Consider the following 19,222-nt stretch of genomic DNA (forward strand, 5'->3'; position numbering starts at 1 on the left):
TTTTCAGCAAGAGTTGTTCCACATATAGATGGATTTTTGATGTGTTCCCAGGTGGAAGAGGAGCTCAGCATCCTCCTACACCACCACCTTGATCTCCATGCCATTCTGTTAGATCCTTTTGGAAGGCCAGAGTTGTAAACGTTAGAAATAGATGGAGAAGGCCTTCTGCCTCTGAGCAAGATGTGATAGGCCAATACCCTCACTTGAACACACAGAAAATATTGCAAAAGTCATTTTTGAAATATCAGGGAGCTATGAAAGAAATGAAGGCTAAATGAATTAAACTTTTAGAAAGAGAAAGAACAATTCTGAGATGACCTCATGGTTGTCAGCTATTTTTCTCTTGGGGCATTTGTCAGTTGGGGAATGTACTGATGCTTGGACTTGACCCTCGTGGAGGGACTCTGCTAGAAAAAAAATTAAGGCGTTTATAATCTTGTGGATCACTAGAAATTTCAGCGGTCTCAAATACATGCCTGGTTTCTCCCCACTGTATTGAAAAATCTTCCCCAATCTCACGGTACTCAGAAACAGAGTTTCATTAGGAAGAGGTCTGTCTCCAGCACATGGCCAGTCACCCTCTGAGGACATTTGTCAAATCTTGAAGTTGCATGGTACAGGAAGCCAAAAAGTAAGCTTGAAACTTCTGAAGGGCAGAAATATATCTCCTGCAGGCTTTCAGTAATGAAGAGACAAAGAACCTCCATGCCTGGGATAGTCATATACAAGGAAAGTGATTATACCAGAAGTAAACTGGGGTACTAAAACAATACCCCAGTCTAATTTCTGATTGGATGTCAATGATTAGGCCTCATTTTCTGCCTAATAGGGTATATTAGTTTTCTTGGACTGCCATTGCAAAATATTGAGGACTGGGTGGCTCAAACAACAAAAATTTATTTGTCACAGAATCAAATGAATTCTTAACTGGTTGACTTTATACAGGGGTTAATTACCTCTGGAACACATCCCTCCCTCTGTCTCTCTCAGCACTAACTTTAAAAAAATTTTTTTATTAAAGTATGTTGATTTACAATGTTGTCAGCACTAACTTTTAATTGCTTTTAATCGCCTTCAGTTTGTGATGAAATAATGGGAGAATAACTAGGGGAAGACTGGGAATTCTGGTACCCTGCCTCATCTTTTATGTAGGTGAAGGAGAGTTATTCAAGCAATTACTAAGCCAGTTCAGAAGCCTTCTCTTTTCACCTACCATGGCTTACATTTTGCCATCTTTGCTACAAGAACATGTGATTACCATAAGCCATATGTGCTGATTATCTTGGTATAACTCTATTTAAATTTGTACATTTTAATTTAAGTTGCTAATGTTACTTAGCCTTGTTTCTTCCACATAGGCCAAAGAATTAGAACTGAATTTGAATTCTGACTCCTGCTTACCGACTTCAGGCAGATCTTTCTGAGCATTGGTTTTTCTATTTGTGAAGTTGGAATAATAATAACTATATATAATAAAACCTAAGCCACAGTGCCAGTTACTGGTAACATTCAGTGAATCTTTGCTTAATCCATTTTTAAAAATTTAATCTTCCTTCCGTAGTCAGTAACAACTCATTTTCTATCACTATTTTTGAAAATAACACAGAACAGTGTTTCCTAAGCTCATTTGTTTCAGTCAAGGTTTGCGATCACAAGCAACAGAAACTAATGCTGGCTGATTTAACCAGGAAATTATTTAATCAAAGGACATTAGAGAGATCATAAAATCTCCAGGAAAGCTTGAGAACCAGGCTTGGAGGCCACAAAATCTGGGAAAATGCTCCAAGCTAAACCCCAGAACCATCTGGAGCCACACCACTGTGGCTGCAGTAGGCACAGGCAGTTTCTCTGATCCTGGAGCCTTTATGATGCTCTAGACCACACAGCTGTATTCTCTGCACATGGCCTTGCTAGGACTGAGTCCCTGCAGACTCTGATTCTAAATGTCATCAGCTTCTGAATTATGTCTAGGGCAGGCTCATCAGATTGGACAAGCTTATGTCTCGTGTCTGTGCACTGATGATGGGGTTGAAGAGAAAAATATCTCTCAGGTGTTTTCTTCTGCAAGGGGGAATTGAATCTGGTTTATTCCATGGCAGTCCCCCACAGTGAGAAATGGGTTCAGGCTCTGGTCAGTCAGAAAAATGACAAATGTGTACAACAGAATCTGAGGAGATGCAGTAAGTGTTGCACAAGAAAATGAGGGTATGTCACATGAGCAGATAAATTGGCCAGATGCTCTTCCCCCAACCCTATCCTCATTCCTTACCTTGACCTTACAAAGACCTCATTCCTTAGGTGACTTCTCCCTCTCTCACTGAAGACAGCATAGAAATGTTAGCAAGAGGTCAGAGCATTTGGCTAAGGATAATCTTGAATCCTCTCTAATTTATTAAGGGAATGAGGGAAATGAATTCTAAAGTTTGGTATGTATTATTATTAACAAATAGAGTTGCCTACTGTTGATTTTGATACATAATGACTCATGACACCATGACGAAAGCATGGCCAAATAGTTTCAGAAAAATCCTTCTGCTCAAAATGTGTAGGTTTAGAACTTGCTGTATGAACAACATTAATGCTAAGACCCCAATGGGTTTTTCAGTGTCTTCTTTCCTTTTTACTTTCTATTGAGAACACCAGGTTATGCTATTACTATTATTACTTTGTTGTGGTGTCCACTTAAGCTTCCAGTATCTCTCCATGTAATCTGCAATCAATTCTAAATAATTACAACTTTAAATACAACTTTGTCACCAGCCAACATTAATTGCTGCTTTCCTCAATTACAATGCTTCCCTAACGATTATGTTCATAGGGTAGTTAATGTACAGTGCTTTCAGTTTCAGCGATTATGTCAATTACAGATCATTTTGTGGTGTCTGGTAGTGCTGATTTGTGAGTTGTACTATCACCTTATTGAGCTTTTATCCTGTTAATGACCCTGCTGCCACAATCTTCACATCATTCAATATAAATTTGCTGTGGCTCCATGTCTTACCAATGGAGCTGTGTGAGTGTGTGTGTCTTTAGAAAAAGAAAATCTACTGTTTTGTTAATAGCCCAAGTGTGTTTTACTCAGTGATCAAGCTCAAGGTATTGCCAGAGACTAACTGGTGCCTTTAATGCCTCGGGGGAAATGCCACTGTACTGTACTTGCCATTGGCCCTCGCCTCTAGACAGATAAAGACATTTATCTAAATGTGGCACAGAGGTCCCTTGAGTGATCGTCTCTCCAGTCTGGCCCAGTTTCATCTGTTTTTGACTTATATCCCCTGATACAGTTTAAATTCTTCCTTCTTATTGGAATGGGTCTTGGTATCTCATTTTGAGCCCCCATTACCAGTCTCTTTCTTCCTCAGGACTCTGCCTTGGGTTGTGGATGAAATGGACAGCAAGTAGAGCATCTCCACTACTGTCCTGGGATGCCCTTGAACTCTGCCTGTCCATTCTCATTACCCCTGGGGGGAAAGACACACATCAAGATATCTCTCATTCCATTGATAGTGTTAGTCTGGAGAAATGCGAAATGCATCACCCTCGTCTTTTCTCATCTTTCTTCTGAGAGTGTTTCCAAAGTATAAGAAATAAAGAAAAGGGAGTCAACAGGAGAAAAGAAAATGAAAATTGCTTGGATAATCCTTAGGCTACATATTTCAAGTTCCGAATAAACAAAGGATGACCTAGATACATATTTATAAACATTAACTTGTTTCACTTGTTTTAAAAAATTTTGAATTTATTATATTTCCATATGTCAGGCACAGTGCTAGGCTGGCTATATTTGCATATGCAACATAATACAATGTAATGTATTGCAATGTAATCTATTGTATACAATATTATTAATAGTGTATAAACACACATATAATGTATAATTTACTTCTTACACTAACACTATGGCACAAGGGTTATGGGAAGTAATAATTAAGTGGTTTGAGGCAATTTGTCTGTTTTTGTCTGAAAAACCGGTCACTAATTTGTATTTGACATTTGTATCTGAATTACTACTATAAGTTTTATTCTTCGAGATCCCCTAAAGGAATTAAATAATGTTAGGTGACCTACGAGAATAGCAGTTCTGCTTCTAGTAGCAGAAAATCAGGCTAGAATCCTCCGAAGATTTGCCAGCAAAATTAGCGGCAGAGGGTATAAAAGCAGCAACTAATTCTGGTAGAAAATGAACATAAGGAAAGGCACTAATCTTATTAGCAGCTATGTCATTAGTCAAAATCACAAGAATGTAGGAAGGAAGCTTTGAAGGCTACTTTATTTTAGAGTCCCTGCTTCTCTTTTTTCAAGACCAATGGCAGGCTGCAGGATAATGGTGGCAAATGAAATTAACCAAGGTGGAAAAAAAAAGTGTTGTATGATTGTCCTGTCATATAATGCTGCAAGAACTGGACATGGCTGAAGAAGGACTTCAGGCATACACAGCAATGACCGCCAAGATGCCACAAGCCATTGTCACTGTGTTCAAAGTACACTGAAAGCTTTGCAAGAACAGTCCTTCTGCACAGGGTTAGCCTGAGTAGATGGGCTAATCGGATTCAGATATGAAGGACATGCACCAAGTCCAGGCATTCCTCAGAGAAGACAGTCTGCCTTCGGCTGGCCTAGCCCACAGTTCAGAGGCCATGAGGATGAACCACAGACCAGGGAGATGTGTTCTGTTCACTGACCTCTCTCCACAGAGACTATAGATTTCAGCACATGGCCCAGTAGGTGGGGTGGGGTGGGTACTTCATCTATCCTTTAGTTCAGTGTAAGGTTATAAGTCAATAAAAACCTTACATTTGATGAGAAATCCACTTTTCTATAAGGAAAAGAACTAAAAAGCATATAAGAAAAAGATGATCTCACATTTTACAGGTATGGTAGACCTAATCTTAGACTATGGCTAAATGCTCAAACTTGTTTACACTGAATTCTTCCTTTGATATGAATTAACCTGAATTTTTTTCCAAGCTTTCAGGGTTTCTGGTCCCTCACCTGTAATTCTCCCAGTCTCCCTCTAATATTAACTCTCAAATTTTGTAACTTATCAAGTCAGTGGCAAAATAATCACTCTGTAACTTATCAACTACTAGAACAGTTAAAACACATAAGACACAAGTGTTTATGTGAAGTCTTACGTGGACATTAAAAAAATGGGACTTCTGAGTCGCTGAATATCATGGCATTAACTTAATATCCAACTGGATAAAATCTCTGGTGATGTGACACAGGACCAAATTAAAAATATAATTCCTTTCCCATTTTCACATTCATTGTTAAATTGATAAAATAGTCATTTTTTAAAAAAACCACATGGTTGTTGATTTTTCCTAAATACAATTAAGGAACTCAGAGTATTAATATAGTAATTCAGGCTGAATGACAATACAGTCTCGTGTGATGACTTTTAAAGAAAATTATGGGAAAGGCAGAGGTAGTTCTGGGAGGTGAGCAAACCCTTATTGTTTGGCCAAAAGGCATACTGTTTCAAGGTTCATAGGATTCACTGGCAAAATAATCACTCTGTATTTAGTTAAGTAAGAATTAGAGAGTTTATTGAATTAACAAAAGACTACAGTATACAATTAAGAAAGAATAGTAAAAGATAGAGATTCATACATCACCAAATTGAGGAAACACCTACATCCACATGTAGGTGCTGGGAAGTCCCATGAACAGCAATCTGGAGTCCCAATAGGAAAAAGGGTCCCAGATGGTGTGTCTACCCTGCAGGTGAGACTTCAGTTTGCTGCTGGATGGAGTCTAGCTTTTAGCACCAGGCTGCAGGCTGATAACAATCAGCATACGTCAAAATCTGCAGCTCTGGTTATTGTCAGAAATGCCTTAATCTTGGAATGTTCCTTGATCCTGGGGGGCTAGCCAGGTCCTCAAGGCTCAGCGAGGACTTACTGCCTATTTAATTTAATGATTTACAACCTTTTCTGGCGGCACCCTTGCTGGCCTGCATGTGGTTCATCAGTTTGGCATGTCTCCAGCCTTAGGCTCATTGACTGATTAGAGAGAGGCCTAAAGTTGCCTCTGAAACTTGAGTAAGACTACATTACCAGTTTCCCCAACACCTATTGAGCACTGTGCTTGGCACTAGAGAGCTCAAAAATGTCGTTTCTTCTCCCTCCTCTGTGTTGTCTAGATCACTCTGAGAAATCATGGGCTAAATCCAGAATTCTCCTTAAGGCTGCCCTGCTGGGGTGAAGTTTGCCTGTGTTTCAAGCTGAAGGGTGGAGACTAGGCTCTCATTTTGGCCTGTTGTTGGCCTCATCTGTATCTGTCCCACCTCCACTCCTATTTTTTATTTTTATTTTAAAATAGTACTTTGGTGCTTGCTTCGGCAGCACATATACTAAAATTGGAATGATACAGAGAAGATTAGCACGGCCCCTGCGCAAGGATGACACGCAAATTCGTGAAGCGTTCCATATTTTTAACAGGATAGAAAGCTCAGAATTAAACCCACGCACCTACAGCCAACTAATCTATGACAAAGGAGGCAAGAATATACAATGGAGAAAGGACAGCTTGTTCAATAAGTGGTGCTGGGAAAACTGGACAGCCACATGGAAAAGAATGAAATTACAACACTCCCTAACACCATACACAAAAATAAACTCCAAATGGATTAAATACCTAGATATAAGACCAGACACTATCAAACTCCTAGAGGAAAACATAGGCCAAACACTCTCTGACATAAACGACAGCAACATCTTCTCAGACCCACCTCTCAGAGTACTGACAATAAAAAGAAAAATAAACAAATGGGACCTAATCAAACTTCAAAGTTTCTGCACAGCAAAGGAAACCCTAAACAACACAAAAAGGCAACCCACAGAATGGGAGAAAATCTTTGCAAGTGAATCAACTGACAAGGGATTCATCTCCAAAATTTATAAACACCTTCTGCAGCTCCATACCAAAAAAAAAACAAGCCTATCAAAAAATGGGCAGAAGATCTAAACAGACAGTTCTCCAAAGAAGACATACGGATGGCCAAGAAACATATGAAAAGATGTTCAATGTCACTCATTATTAGAGAGATGCAAATCAAAACCACTCAGAGGTACCACCTTACACCAGCCAGAATGGCCATCATCCAAAAGTCTACAAACAGTAAGTGCTGGAGAGGGTGTGGAGAAAAAGGAACCCTCGTACACTGTTGGGGGGATTGTAAATTGGTGCAACCCACTGTGGAAAGCAGTATGGAGAGTCCTCAGAAAACTAAACATAGAACTACCATGTGATCCAGCAATCCCACTTCTGGGCATCTATCCAGAGAAAACCATGACTCGCAAAGACACATGTACTCTAATGTTCATTGCAGCACTATTTGCAATAGCCAAGACATGGAAACAACCTAAATGTCCATCGACAGAGGAGTGGATCCGGAAGATGTGGTACCTATACACAATGGAATATTACTCAGCCATTAAAAGGCATGAAATACCAGCATTTTAAACAACGTGGATGGACCTAGAAATTATCATGCTAAGTGAAGTCAGCCATACAATGAGACACCAACATCAAATGCTTTCACTGACATGTGGAATCTGAAAAAAGGACAGATGGAACTTCTTTGCAGAACAGATGCTGACTCACAGACATTGAAAAACTTATGGTCTCCGGAGGAGACAGTTTGGGGAGTGGGGGGATGTGCCTGGGCTGTGGGATGGAAATCCTGTGAGATCAGATTGTTACGATCATTATACAACTACAGATGTGATAAATTCATTTGAGTAATTAAAAAAATGGAAAAAAAAGTAGTACTTTGATTTTCTTTTTGGAAGCCATTCTTTCATGACAGTCTATGGGATTTAAGTGGCTGTTGCCAGGATGGACTCATGCTTGGCAAACCAGGAAATTCATACACAGTGATTCTCACTGCAGGCTACCTGGAACTCATCTACCGTTGAACTTATTGGTGATCTTATAAATTCCATCTTTTAAAAGTCCAAAGAATTCTAGCCTCTTTTTAATTTTATTTTATTTTATTTATTTATTTCTGCTTTTTAGGGCTGTACCCGAGGCATATGGAAGTTCTCAGGCTAGGGGTTTAATTGGAGCTACAGTTGCTGGCCTACACCACAGCCACAGCAACGCCAGATCCAAGCCTCGTCTGTGACCTACACCACAGCTCCTGGCAATGCGGGATCCTTAACCCACTGAGGGAGGCCAGCCTCGTAGTTCATGGTTGGATTCGTTTCTGCTACTCCGTAACAGGAACTCCTCTAGTCTCTTATTTTAAAGCAGAGTCCTTTGCTTTCAACACAGGCAAATTCCATTTGTTTGGCCACAGTGCCACTAAGGTCATGGCATTTTTTGTGGACAATGACAGTTCCATACTTGTCTACTATTTTGATTTTCTGAGCTCTGCTCAAGATAAGACACTATTGATTTCGAAGGTCAAAAAGGCTAATTCTTAGAAAAGAATACCAAGAAATGTGCAGTTAGGGCAGAGCTGGTAGTAAGTCAGTGGAATGTAGGAACAACCTTTTTTTTCTCCCTCTAGGTAAGGGCATTGAGCTTTTCCTAGGAGAAAGAAGAGAAGAAAGCTTTTTCACCTATAAAGCCCACAACAGTGCTGTGAAATAGAAATCAGAGGCTGTTGTCATTGCGTACACCATAATCACTGAAGGAGAAAAAGAACCCTGAGTGACAGACAAATATCTTTCTAGAGGTTTTGACTTTTTCTTAAAGAGAGGTAGTATAGATAGAGGTTAAGGTCACAGACTCTGAGGTCCAATTGCTGGATCCAAATCCCACCCAGGTCACTTAGTAACTGTGTTATCCTGAGAAAGTTACTCAACTTCTCTGTGCCTTACTTTCTTCGTCTATAACGGGGAGATTAAAGCTATCACAGAGGGTTTTTGTTTGTTTTTTGTTTTAAGGAATTAGTATATGCAAAATGCTTATGACAGTGCCAGGCATATAGTAAATGCTGTTTTTATTCCTGCCAGATAGTACTGTATCATCTTGTTATCGTTTGCTCTTTATTTTCACAAATTTCAGGATCACTTCACAGCTCTTAGATCTATATCTCCATCTCACTTTTTCTCACCCAACATTATTTCCAAAGTGGTGCTTCCATTTATGAGTCTAAACTCAAGCCTATTGGAGAATCTCAAGCATTCCTCCCAACGTGCTGGATCAAAGAGGAGTAACTACCAGATTCTAGCCAAGGCCAAAACAGACACATGTTCCATGGCAGCCAACAGTTGTGTGACTCTGGGAATGTCCCTGTACTTCTCTTGTATGTAAAATGGGTAAACTTATTCCTGCTGAGTTTGCAAGACTGATGCTGGAGTCAGTTCCAAGCCTTTACAGGTAGTCTTCCTGGTATGGGGCTGCAGAAGTCCCTAAACTATGAGCTCCTGTATGTGAGTGAGGGCCATACCTCCTGTTCACCACTGTAACCCCAGCTCCCACCAGTTGGTACTGAAATACATATTTGTTGAATAGATGAATAAGTGGTTTAGTGATAAGAGCAGTTTCAACTGTAGGGATGACAATTGCCCAACTGCCTTAATAAGGCAGTTGCTCACAGGGATTATTATTCCCCAATATCCATTTCAGTGGGTAAAAAATTATACCATATCAGTTTCTGGGTCTCTAAAATTGCTAATTCTAGTTACTAAACTGTCCTAAGTTAAAGATACAGTTTATATGTTTATAATAAAGCTTTCTTTTTAATTTTAGTCTGGCAGGCTTTTTTAATGTCACGGGTTAGTACTGCATGAAAGCATGTGCTTTTTATTTCTTTCTTTTCAAAAAATTAATTAAAAAGTAGAAAATATTAAAATTGCTTGCATAGCATTCAGTAACAAACCATGAAATCTTTTGAGGGGCATCCTATAAGTGTTTTTATAATAGTTCTTTTCTTACAGTCACATTGAGAAAAACACATTGTCTTTACATGTTACATTTTCTTTGTTTTTTGTATTTTGGTAAATTTAGAACAACCTTTGACAATGCTGACCATACGTTATATTTATAAAGCTAGACCGAGGCTTCATTAATCGCTGTACCATGAATTTACATTAAGTTTTGGAAATCTTACAGACTTGTATAACATTTAGTTTTTTAGTAACTTGCTAGAAGGAAGATCTTGAATAATTTGTTAGTTAAGACATCAGGGTAAACATATTCAGCTTAGAAATAGTTGCTACAATCTCTCAGAACAAAGCCTTCTTCCCCATCATGTTTATTGTGCTCTACCCCTAGGGCACAATCTGAGAACCAGGCAACTTAAGAGTGGAATTAGAAAAGGTTGTGGCAGCAAAAAGACCAAAAAAAATAAAAATAAAAAAATAAAATAAAATAAAATAAAAAGGAGTTCCCGTCATGGCGCAGTGGTTAACGAATCCGACTAGGAACCATGAGGTTGCGGGTTCGATCCCTGCCCTTGCTCAGTGGGTTAACGATCCGGCGTTGCCGTGAGCTGTGGTGTAGGTTGCAGACACGGCTCGGATCCCGCGTTGCTGTGGCCCTGGTGTAGGCCGGTGGCTACAGCTCCGATTGGATCCCTAGCCTGGGAATCTCCATATGCCGCGGGAGCAGCCCAAGACCAAGAAATAGCAAAAAGACCAAAAAAAAAAAAAAAATAGAAAAGGTTGTGGCAAAAAACTGCGCTTTCAGATGGGTATTCATTTTTTTTTTTTAGCATTAAGTTTTAATGTCAGATATTTGCTAACCTTGCTTAATTTCTGTCACTCTTAAAAGTAAATCCAGTTTTATTCAGAATAGGAGCTGATGCAACTGGAGGATAGATTTTCTTGGTAAATGACAGAGGAGTTATACGGCTGCTGGCATTGATTACTTGCTATTATTTGCAGAGGAATTTTGCCTTTAAAGGAGCTCATAGCATGAGAGAAGCCATCTCATATGCAGTAGCTTGTTATAAATTAATTTGGCCTTGGGACAAAAAAAAATTTTGGAGAACTTCTGTTTAAAATCAAGGCTTCTGGCTTATTAAGTAACTTGTTTCATAAGACTCAGAGCATCTCAAATTCAGTTTGGTTTCATGAAATCCAGAGAAAGATTCTGTTTACTGTAAATTTCTGCCTAAATATAATGCCACTAACCAAGCAAAGAACTGTAAAATGCTCTCATGGGGGTCACTGTGAATAGTGAACACCATAAATACAACAAAGCTGTGCACCTCATTCAAACAGTGAGAAAATATTAAATGCAAACTCATTGCTTCTGGTCTCTGTGAAACATGCAAGAAAAGGCAAGAACCAGAACAGCTGATGTTATGTAGCCAGTTTGATTTGCCACTTATTGTATCACTATAAAAGTCCAATGTACGAAAAACATAAAAGGATTATTTATTCATTTATTTGACAGTTATTTCACTCTTACCATAAGAAGAAGTATTAAAGAAAAGGCATGAATACAAGAATATGACCCAACACCTACCTCCAAGGATACATAGCAATTGGCATAGAGAAATCATGTAAAAAGAATAAACAGTATGTTAGTTCAAAAACCTGAGGTATCAGATCACCAACCCTCTCTTCTCCCCTTTTTACATACGGTTCAAGTGGCACAAGCCATTGCAGGTATGGGCAGTGCTTCCAAATACATCCTGGGGCTCTTCAAGTTCAGGACAGTTTACCCAGGCCTCCCTCCACAGTGTGCCTGCCATGCTAGAGTCCTCCATGGCCTTCCCAGGAGGAGCTCAAGTGCCTTCTAAAAAATTGGTCTTCACATTCTATGAAGCCACCATCACCCTAATACCAAAACCAGACAAAGATACCACCAAAAAAGAAAATTGCTGGCTAATATCTTTGATGAATATAGATACAAAAATTCTCAACAAAATTTTAGCCGACTGAATCCAACAACACAGCAAATAGATCATACATCACGACCAAGTGGAATTCATCCCAAGTTCCACAAGGATGGTTCAACATACACAAATCAATGTCATATATCACATTAACAAAAGTCAAAAATCACATGATCTTCTCACAGATATAGAAAAAGCATTTGACAAATTCAACATCCATTTATGATTAAAAAAAAACTTATACCAAAGAAGGTATAGAGAGAACATATCTCAACATAACAAAAGCCATTTCTGATAAACCCACAGTCAATATAATTCTCAATGGAGAAAAGCTGAAAGCCTTCCCACTAAAATCTGGAATAAGACAAGGATGCCCACTCTCACCATTTTTATTCACCATAGTATTGGAAGTCCTAGTCACAGTAATCAGGAATACGAAAGAAATAAAACATATCCAAATTGGAAGAGAAGAGATAAAATTTTCACTATATGCAGATGACATGATACTATATATAGAAAACACTAAGGACTCCACATAAAAACTGCTTGATCAGATGAATTCAGGAAAGTAGCAGGATACAAGATTAACATTCAGAAATTCATTGCATTTCTGTATACTACCAATGAAATTTTAGAAAAGGAATATAAAAATACAATACCTTTTAAAACCACACCAAAAAAGTATTTAGGACTAAAACTGACCAAAGAGGTGAAAGACTTACATGCAAAGAACTACAAAATATTAGTTGAGGAAATTAAAAAGGATTCAAAGAAATAGAAATATATTCCATGCTCTTTGATTGGGAGAATTAACATTGTTAAAATGGCTACACTACCCAAAGCGATCACAGATTTAATGCAATCCCTATAAAATTACCCATAGCTTTTTCACATAACTGGAACAATCAATCCAAAAATTGACATGGAACCATAAAAGACCCAGAATTGCCAAAGCAATCCTGAGGGGAAAAAAAAACAAAAAGTAGGAAGTGTAACTACCTCAGACTTCAGACAATACTGCAAAACTACATTAATCAAAATGGTATAGTACTGGTACAAAAACAGACCTACAGATTAATGGAACAGATTAAAGAGCCCAGAAATAAACCCAGACACCTTTGCCTAATTAATCTTTGACAAAGGAGTCAAGAATATAAAATGGGAAAAAGACAGTCTCTTCAGCAAGTGGTGATGGGAAAACTGGGCAGCTGCATGTAAGTCAATGAAATGAGAATCCATCCTGATACCATGTACGAAAATAAACTCAAAATGGCTTAAAGTCTTAAATACAGGACATGATAGCACAAAATTCCTAGAAGAAAACATAGGCAAAACACTCTCTGACATCAACCAAACAAATGTTTTCTTAGGTCAATCTCCCAAGGCAATAGAAATAAAAACTAAAATAAATAAATGGGACCTAATCTAACTTACAAACTTTTGCGCAGCAAAGGAAATCATAATAAAAACCAAGAAGACAACTTACATAATGGGAAAAAATAGTTGTAAAGGATGCAACTGACAAGGGTTTATCTCCAAAATATACAAACAACTCATACAATTCAACAACAACAAAAAACAACCCAATTGAAAAATGGGCAGATTATCTTTATCTTTTTTTTCATTGTTATTTCTCCATACAATTATTTTTTCCTACTGTACAGCATGGCGACTCAGTTACACATACATGTGTACATTGTTTTTTCTCACATTATTATGCTCCATCATAAGTGACTAGACATAGTTCCCAGTGCTACACAGCAAGATCTCATTGCTAATCCATCCCAAAGGCAATAGTTTGCATCTATTAATCCAAAGCTCACAATCCACCCTACTCCCTCCCACTCCCCTTTGGCAACCACAAGTCTATTCTCCAAGTCCATGATTTTATTTTCTGTGGAAAGGTTCCTTTGTGCCATATATTAGATTCCAGATATAAGTGATATCATATGGTATTTGTATTTCTCTTTCTGACTGACTTCACTCAGGATGAGAGTCACTAGTTCCATCCATGTTGCTGCAAATGGCATTATTTTGTTCTTTTTTATGGCTGAGTATTATTCCATTGTGTATATATACCACATCTTCCAAATCCAATCGTCTGTTGATAGACATTTGGGTTGTTTCCACGTCTTGCCTATTGTGAATAGTGCTGCAATGAACATGCGGGCACATGTGTCTTTTTTAAGGAAAGTTTTCTCTGGATATATGCCCAAGAGTAGAACTGCTGGGTCCTATGGTAGTTCTATGTATATTTTTCTAAGGTATCTCCAAACTGTTTTCCATAGTGGTTGTACCAATTGACAGTCCTACCAACAGTGCAGGAGGGTTCCCTTTTCTCCACAACCCCTCCAACATTTGTTATTTGTGAACTTATTGATGATCTAAATAGACATTTTTCCAAAGAAGACATACAGATGGTCAGTAGGCACATGAAAAGTTGCTCAACATCATTAATTATCAGAGAAATGCAAATCATTTACAATGCAATACCACCTCACACCATTCAGAATGGCTATCCTTAAGTCTACAAATAAAAAATACTGGAGAGGGTATGGAGAAGAGGGGACCCTCCTACATTGTTGGTGGAAATGTAAATTGGTACAATGGAAAACAGTATGGAGTTACCTCAGAAAACAAACAAACAAAAAGAATTATCATTATATCCAGCAATCTCACTCCTGGTCAAATATCCCGATAAAACTTTCGTTAAAAAAGATACATGCACCTCAATGTTCATAGGAGCACCTTTCACAATAGCCAAGACATGGAAATAATGTAAATGTACAGTAAGAAATGAATGGATTAAGAAGATGAAGTTTATACACACAATGAAATACTACTCAGCCATAAAAAGAAGGAAATAATGCCATCCACAGCAACTTGGATGCAACTAGAGATTTTTCATACTAAGTGAAGTAAGTCAGAAAGAGAAAGACAAATACCATATGATATCACTTACATGTGGAATCTAAATTATAGAACAAATGATCCTATCTACAAAACAGAAACAGATCATGGACATGGAGAGCAGACTTGTTTTTGCCTATGGCGAAGGAGGAAAGAAGGGGATGGCAGGGAGTTCAGGGTTGGTAGATGCAAACCATTATATTTAGAATGAACATACAACAAGTCCTGTACGGCACAGGGAGCTATATCCAATCTTCTGAGATAGACCATGAAGGAAAAGAATATGAAAAGAGAATACACACACACACACACACACACACACACACACACAACAGAGTCACTTTGATATACAACAGAAATTGGCATCACACTGTAAATCAACTACAGTTTAATTTAAAAAAAGAAAAATTGAAACAAAATAAAAAAATACTCTTCAGCCTCCAAGAAGCTGAAATCCTAGCTGGCAGAAATCCTAGCTGTGGCCTCCAGCTTTGGCCATACTCCTAGTCACAGGCTTCTGACTCCTGTTCACTAAGCCACAGTTTATGAACCATATCACCTTGCTTCTTGCTTCCCTTTCTGGTCCTGGCTGGGTCTGGCAAAGAGTCTACACTGTGTTCTTTATCACTGTTCCAGAGTCCACGGCATGTCTGTTCCCTCAGCTGTCTTGATGCAGCGTTCAAAAGGGGATGGGAAGGGCCTGGCTTGGGCCTCAGACAAGAGGGTGACCCCATCTTCACTGTTTACAGAAGGTATGAGAGATCTCGGACAAACTAGTTAATGGTCCCAGACTCTCAGAATTCTACCCCAACATGGATAATAGTTTTTTAACTTCCTCTGATTGATATAAGGATTAAATGAGGTAAAATGCTCAGCATGGACAAGTTAGCATTTTCTTCTCTTTCAGATCCTCACTTTAATTAACCAATCGCCACACTTGTGTACCTAAACAATTTGCCAGCTCATCTCCAGAACACTCATTTACTACATTTGTCAGCCAAGCTTCCCAGGCCCTCCATGGAGATTCCCAGGTCCCTTGCCTACTGCCAGTCAGAGAAGAGGTCAATTGCCATTACCAATGGACAATGCAGTGTCCATGAAAGAAGTGGTTCTCACAGACAACTCATGCATCACTTTTTGAGCACAATTATCAATGATTCAAATGAAGGGATGATGACTATAAGAATGAAAGGCTTAGCTAAGTCCAAGCGCTGTTATTCCTCAAGATCCTGCTGGAAAAGGTTAAGCAGAGAGAAGAGACTGGCTTTATTTCCTTTAGGTCCCTATCCTATTCCTCACACCTGGGAGCAAGCCTAGCACTGTGCTTGAAGTCTGTCAGAAATGCTAGGGCCAGACTGCCTGGGTTCAAATCCTGATTCTGCTACTTACTAGCTAATGACCTTAGAGTGAATTATTTAACATCACACTTCAGTTTCTTCCTCATAGGTTTATTTTGAGGGTCACTGAATGGAGATCTGTGAGTGGCTTAGAAAAGTGCCTGGGAAATAGTAGACACTATGTAAGTGTTTTTAAAATAGAACACATTTAAAGTACTAGGTACTGAAGTCATGTCCCCAAATTTTAAAGAGTGCAGGCATGCACTAGAGCTTTCCTTTTGCCCTACTTGTACCTGGATAAGCTCTACTGAAGCCACATGCAAAAATTCTGCAGGTTGCTGCTCTTGCAATGACTGCTCAAAACTGGCCTGATTTAGAAATACAACTTCAATATGTGCTGCCCAAGCCTCTGCTCAGATCCCTTCTGCCATGCTACTTTCCTTGACCTTTATTTGAGCTTTTTCTTGTTTCCTGAGGTGGGCTTGTATTGCTATAAACTTTCCTCTTAGAATGGCTTTTGCTGAATCCCATAGGTTTTGGAGTGTTGTATCTTTGTTGTCATTTGCTGCTAGGTATTTTTTAATTTCCCCTTTGATTTCTTCAGGGATCCATTGGTTGTTTGGCAGCATGTTGTTTAGTCTCCAAGTGTTTGTGCTTTTTACACATTTTTTCTTGTTGTTGATTTCCAGTCGTATAGTGTTGTGGTCGGAAAAGATGCTTGATATGATTTCAATTTTCTTAAAAGTTACCGAGGTTAGATTTGTAGCCCAGGATGTGATCAATCTTAGAGAATGTTCCATGTGCACTTGAGAAGAATGTGTATTCTGTTGCTTTTGGATGGAATGTCCTATAAATATCTATGAAGTCCATCTAGTTTAATGCATCGTTCAGGGCCTGTGTTTCTTTATTGAGTTTCTGTCTGGTTGATCTGTCCATTGCTGTAAGTGGGGTGTTAAAGTCCTCCACTATGATTGTGTTATTGTCGAGTTCTCCTTTTAATGTTGTTAGCAGTTGCCTTATATATTGTGGGGAATCTGTGTTGAGTGTGTAGATATTTAAAATTGTTATATCTTCTTATTGGATTGATCCTTTGATCATTATGTAATGTCCTTCTTTGTCCCTTAAAATATTCTTCATTTTAAAGTCTATTTTGTCTGATATGAGTATTGCTACTCCAGCTTTTTTTTGATCCCCGTTTGCATGAAATATTGTCTTCCATCCTCTCACTTTCAATTTGTATGTGTCCCTAGAAGTGAAGTGGGTCTCTTGAAGACAGCATATATATGGGTCTTGTTTTTGTATCCATTCAGCCAGTCTATGTCTTTTGGTTGGGGCGTTTAGTCCATTCACATTTAAGGTAATTATTGATATGTATGTTCTTATTGCCATTTTATTAATTGCTTTGGATTTGTTTTTGTTGCTCTTTTTTCTTCCCTTCTTCTCTTGTTCTCTCCTCTTCTGGTTTGATGACTATCTTTAGTGTAGTATTTGAGTTGATTTTTCTTTGTTTGTGTATCAGTTGTAGATTTTTGGTTTGCAGTTTTTCTGAAGTTTTGATATAAAAGTCTATATGTATATGAGATTGTTTTAAGTTGTTGGTCTCTTAATTGTAAGTTTATCTCCAGTGTCCTGCATTTGTACCCACCTCTTCTCATGATTTCTGATTTTGGTGGTATAATTGTGCATGGATGATTTCGTATCTTTACTGTATATACACCTTTACTGGTGAGTCTTTTCATCTGTGGTATTTTTGTTTCTGGTTGCAGCCTTTTCTTTTCTGCCTAGAGAAGTTCCTTAGTATTTGTTGTAAGGCTGGTTTAGTGTTGCTGAATTCTCTCAGCTTTTGCTTATCTGTGAAGCTTTTGATTTCTTCTTCAAATTTGAATGAGAGCCTTGCTGGGTAGAGTAATCTTGGTTGGAGGTTTTTTCCTTTCATCATGTTAACTATATCATGCCACTCCCTTCTGGCCTGCAGAGTTTCTGCTGAAAAATCTGCCAATAACCTTATTGGGTTTCTCTTGTATGTTACTTGTTTCTTTTCTCTAGCTGCTTTCAAGATTTTCTCTTTGTCTTTAATTTTGGTCAGTTTGATTAATAGGTTTATTTTATATGGTACTCCTTGTGCTTCCTGGATTTGAGTGAGTGGTTCCATTCCCATATTAGGGAATTTTTCAGCTATTATCTCTTGGAATATTTTTTCTGTCTCCTTCTCTCTCTCTTCTCCTTCTGGCACCCCTATAATACGGATGTTGGTGCGTTTTACGTTGTCCCAGAGTTCTCTGAGACTCTCTTCATTTGTTTTCAATCTTTTTTCTCTTTTCTGTTCTGCATTCGTAATTTCCACTAATCTGTCCTCTACCTCGCTCATGCGTTCTTCTGCCTCCTGTATTCTGCTGTTAGCTGCTTCTAGTGAATTTTTTATTTCAGTTATTGTATTTTGCATTCTCTTCTTGCTTAAGTTTGATATCTTGTATCTCTTTGGTCGGTGTTTACTGTAAGTTATCCATCTTTGCTTCCAGTTTATTTCCAATGTCTTGCATCATCTTCAGCATCAACAGTCTAAAGTCTTTTTCCTGGATGCTGAGAATCTCCTCATTGCTTAGCTGTTTTTCCAGGGTTTTTCCTTTCTCCCTCATCTGAATTATAGTTCTCTGTCTTTTCATTTTTATAGGTGTTTGGTGTGGTGACCTTTTTACAGATACAAGAGTTGTAGCCTCTCTTAACTTCTGGTGTCTGCCCCCCTTGTGGCTGAAGTCAGTATGGGGGCTTGTTGTAGGCTTCCTGATGGGAGGGGCTGATGTCTGCCCCCTGGTAGGAGGAGCAGATTCTAATCCCTCTGGTGGGTGGGTCTTAGTCTCTGGATGGGATTAGAGACAGCTGTGTGCCTGAGGGGTCTTAAGGTAGTCTGTTTACTGATGGGCAGGGCTGTGATCCCACCTGGATTGTTGTTTGCCCTGGGGCTTGTCTGTGCTGACTGATGGGTGGGGCCAGACTTTCCCAAAATGGCCACCTCCGGAGAAAGACACCCTGCTGAATATTCCCAAGAGAGCTTTGCTTTCAATGTCCTTCCCTCACAATAAGCCACATTCACCCCTGTTTTCCCAGGATGGCCTCTAAGAACTGCAGTCAGGTTTGACTGAGATTCCTATGGAGACTTTGCTTTGCCTTGGGA

At 38.8% G+C, this 19,222-nt stretch overlaps 1 protein-coding gene and 1 non-coding gene across 2 annotated transcripts in view; one reads left to right on the forward strand and one right to left on the reverse strand.

The window, feature by feature from the left end:
* Positions 1 to 19,222, reverse strand: part of PJA2 (praja ring finger ubiquitin ligase 2) — a 345,411-nt gene that overhangs the window by 201,294 nt on the left and 124,895 nt on the right. The gene's annotated exons all lie outside the window — the stretch shown is intronic.
* Positions 6,335 to 6,441, forward strand: LOC125126632 (U6 spliceosomal RNA). Its single transcript, XR_007134727.1, has one exon. It is a non-coding gene; the product is annotated as a U6 spliceosomal RNA (small nuclear RNA).

The sequence above is a fragment of the Phacochoerus africanus genome, chromosome 4 (genome assembly GCF_016906955.1).
Source record: "Phacochoerus africanus isolate WHEZ1 chromosome 4, ROS_Pafr_v1, whole genome shotgun sequence".
NCBI classification, from domain to species: Eukaryota; Metazoa; Chordata; class Mammalia; order Artiodactyla; family Suidae; genus Phacochoerus; species Phacochoerus africanus.